General features: G+C 38.6%; 1 long non-coding RNA gene across 1 annotated transcript; it reads right to left on the bottom strand.

Annotated features, from left to right (window-relative positions):
- Window positions 1-253: 253 nt before the first annotated feature.
- On the bottom strand, window positions 254-1842 carry LOC131251357 (uncharacterized). Its single transcript, XR_009173769.1, has 3 exons — window positions 1512-1842; window positions 541-1035; window positions 254-454 (listed from the first exon to the last, which is right to left on the bottom strand). It is a non-coding gene; the product is annotated as an uncharacterized LOC131251357 (long non-coding RNA).
- Between the last annotated feature and the right edge of the window lie 2405 nt (window positions 1843-4247).

Genomic DNA, 4247 nt, shown 5'->3' with positions numbered 1-4247 from the left:
AGTGGTGGATTTAATAGAGGACTGGAAAGTGGTCATTAATTTAAGAACTTAATAAGTTTGATTTACCAAACGATCTGAATCAGTAAAATCAATGATAAGTGCTGAAAATAAGTTTTATTAGACGGCCCCTTAGGCCCACTTGGATTTCATGTCTAAAGGTTCGGCAAAACCTTCATGTCAAGGAAGTAAAAGATAGATGAATGTTTGTGGAACTGACAATATAAATGCAAGAAGATTACTGAATAATGAAGGATGAACTACAAAATGGTCCAAGATCTACTTCATCTTTATTTTAGTTTTACATGTAATTATTAATCAAAATTCAAACTGCTTACCTGTTTGCAATCCTTAGAGAACAGTTCCACGTGTTATACCAACTCCCCATCCACCATGAAGACCAGGTCACTCAACAACAACTGAAACTGCCACCATGTCCCCCTTTTCAACATGTGAACTGTAGGCCAATACACCAGGAACAAATATATGCAGATGGAACATCACAATAGTATGAAGAAGGCATTATTAAGTGAGGAAACATACACTTCAACCACATGTATTTTGATGGATTTTTATTTTGATTTTTTCCTGAAAAATGAGCAAAACTAGATGTATTTTCCTGAAAAATGTATCTTTAGGGACACAAAAATCACCAACATCATGTTGTCCACATTTATTAATGTAAAAAAAGGAAGCGTGATACAACACAAACTCACATCTACTTCCATGAGATAATCAAACTCATGTTAACAAAAGAATCAGTGCATGATTACAAATTTCCCTGAGGTAGAGAAATGAGTAAATCAATTTATTGAAACTGCATGTAAGTACTGAAGCAAATGGGGCCCACAACTCATGACCATGTTTATTTGGGTTTACAAAGAGAGAACAGTTTCACCTCAGAGATGAAAGAATGTAAGTGGATGCATGGTTGATAACTACTCTTGCAGAAAGCCCTTCCCCTCCAAGAAAGATAGAATCTGTTCTGCCATGGCACCTGGGAGTAGGACAAACCCCATCTTCCTGTTTTATCTCTACCTAAGAAAAAAATACAAGTTGAATGTTTTAGTTCGACAGGGTATTTCGTTGCTGTGTCTGCAAGAACCTCTACACGCAACCACAGGTGCGGAACATTCGAACTGTGAATCAAGTGGCTTTGACTCATCAGGTGAGTCATTGCACATGTACAAATGATGGATGGTTTAGAAAGATTGGCAACACATCCACATTAAATGATACACATGCCGCCCCCTTGATGCGTGGACCGGCCTGATTATTGGTCCATGGTCTACACAGTAGTCACAGCTCAGATGTCGAACATGAGGCATGTTTGGCCATTTTGATGAGCAGTCCGGATGTCCCACACATGCAGCACATGGGGCTGCATGTAGAGATTCATGTCTGCTTAGCCAAAGTAGATTTACTAAGACATCTATTTATATTTCAAATGGGATCAACAGTACAGACACCTATGACACCATGAATGCATGGGAGTGCCTTTTATATTCATGTACCTCGCAATTCATGGGAGGCTCATATGGATCATCTATCCCAGTAAAACCTGCAATGTGTATATGAAAATTAGGAATATGAAACAAACTAGTATGTTGAAAACAGCATCTTCTGCTTCTGAAAAAAAAAAACAGCATCTTCTGCAGGGATGCTCTATTGAATTGAATTGCAATAGTTTAATCCAATCATATGTCTAATGGCCAAAGCGGGGCAGGTGCCATTCCACTTATAATGAGGGACTAATGCCCCAATAGCAAATCGGATCCTTTCTAGTCCAACTTGAAACACATCATCATTATGAACTAAAATGATCCCACCTCCAATTAGGCCGTTTCTCTTAGTGATTGTAATATAGAAGAAAGTCAAAGAAATTTAGGCCATCAATTGGGCTGACCTAAGCAAAGACAAAAAATTTAAGACATGATTAGCCTCATAAGGCATCTTTGCCCACCTATATTTATTGATGATTATTCAAAGTATACATGAATTAAAATACAAAGTGAAAAATATTTGAATTGAAAAAGACAATACTCTGAGTGAGTCTGATGAAGGTATAAGACAACTAAAGAGACATAATACTTAAATGATAAGGATAGATCATAGCAAGATGCATGTGAAAAATGTACCATCATACATTATATATGCATATAGTTTCTAATATCCGGAAATGGTTTATCTACACAAGGGTCGTCCACATTCCAATGAACAAATGTGGGCTAGATCTTGGATGTTCATCAGGTGGGCCCCATATGGGTTAACCCTAACTAGATCAGGTCAGGGCACTTTTGAGGGGTCATATGCTGGCATATTGCTCAATTGGTTACCATTTTATAGCAACTTAATAAAATCATTGAACGGACTAAAACACCAAGAACCTGTTATCCAAAATAAAAAGATAAAATGAGGAAACTTGCTAAGCTCACATGCATTCACAACCCTACTCATGTACACACCTCCACATTTGCCAAAATTACTCGGGTACATGCCAGAACATGTGCCAACATTGCTCATGTACATGGCCAACAGATGGGCCAACATGTCACATCTGCACAAGATCCAAGGTTTTCCCAATGTGTCCAAAATAAGACAGGTGTACAGAAGGAAAATAAAAAATAAAAATAAAAAATTATACCTGCAATTTGTTTCGGATTTGCATACCATTTGGAAAAAGAAATCCAAACTTGTACTCTCTTTGTTTATGGAAAGCATATTTAAATTGAAGCATTAGAATGGAAAATAGTGATAGTTTTGTGAAGATGAGAAATATATGAACACAATAAATCAATATGAAAAAGAGAGCTCATGATGAAATCCTAGATCATCTTGATTTTATGAGAGTCAAAGATTACAATTTGACTGTAAAAGGGATCAAAAAGGCAATGGGAATCAGTAAAATCCAAGTGTATTGCAATGCCAAAGACCTTCCAAACAAGAGAGGAAAGAGACTATGTTCCTTTCATAACTCTGTCATATTGTCAACAATGTTCAAAACTAGAAATTAAATTATAGGGAAGCATGATGTGTAAAGATTTTCTACAACTAACATCCAACTAATCTTGATACAAATGTGCTAATCATAACTAACCTTCAACAGACTTAACAAATTTCTAGACAATGAAACAAACAACTACCACTTGTTCATCTATCATTCATCAACAAGCTCTTAGAAATAGTTTTCTATAGTCATCTACCATGCTGTGTCGATCTTCTACGATATCATACAATTCTTACACAGAACATTAGATCTAAAATTCCAAAAATGAAATTAAAAGAAAAAGATCTCGACAAATGCAATACCAGATCTAATATCAAAACCCTAACAATAGGTCAACAGTTATACCTTGCAGGCAATCGCAGTTCTCAACCTCCTTTCTCACCACATCAAGCACTGAATCAATGAGCTCTGCTAAAATCGGATCTGAGAGCAGATCTGATGGCTATCAGCCAGATCGACAATGGAGATGAGTGCAGCGAGTTCCTGCTGGCGACAATGGGACGGAAACGGTGGGGTTTGGATGGCGCTAAAGTGTTTTGTTTGGAAATGGGTTAGGGCCGGCATAGCTCATAGAGGACTCATGGGGTATTACTTGATGCAGAATCATGGCTTTGGAATGCTGAGCGTCAATGGCCCCAGACGCTACCAAACCCTCCGACGAGAATGAGTGCCTTCATCGTTGCACGAAGAACCAACTACTAAACCTGCCATGGATTCTAACAACTGCTGAGAGGAGGAGGAGACAGACCAGATTTGGGTTAGGGAACGGAGAGAGAGAGAGAGAGAGAGAGAGAGATATTTGAGATTTGGGGTTTTTTTGGGCGCGGCTCTATTTTTGAGCGCGCGCCTAAATTTAGACCAGAGTCTAGTATGGCTCTGTGGGCCCCACCATGATGCGTGTCAAACATCTACCCCATCAGTCAGATGCACCATCCCATCGTGGGCCCAGGGATTAAAAATCAAATCGATCTATGACTCGTGTGAGCCACACCACATACAAAAGTTGAGAGGGATTACCCTCCATTAAAACATTCATAATTATTTTTTACGCCCGCCGAGATGTGGTCCACAAATCCAGCCCATCCATTATGTGTGTGCCACTTAGATGAGGGGTCATACCAAGTTTCAGATGCATCCAAATTTCAGGTGGGGCCAACCAAGTACTTTTATATGTTTTAGGCATGTCTTCACATGATTTTAGATGGTATGGCCCATCGGAGTTCTGTATACGGCTGATGTTTGG

This window comes from Magnolia sinica, chromosome 7 (assembly GCF_029962835.1).
Source record: "Magnolia sinica isolate HGM2019 chromosome 7, MsV1, whole genome shotgun sequence".
NCBI lineage: Eukaryota > Viridiplantae > Streptophyta > Magnoliopsida > Magnoliales > Magnoliaceae > Magnolia > Magnolia sinica.
Note: the sequence above shows the minus strand (reverse complement) of the source record. Positions and strands in the feature narration are given on the sequence as shown.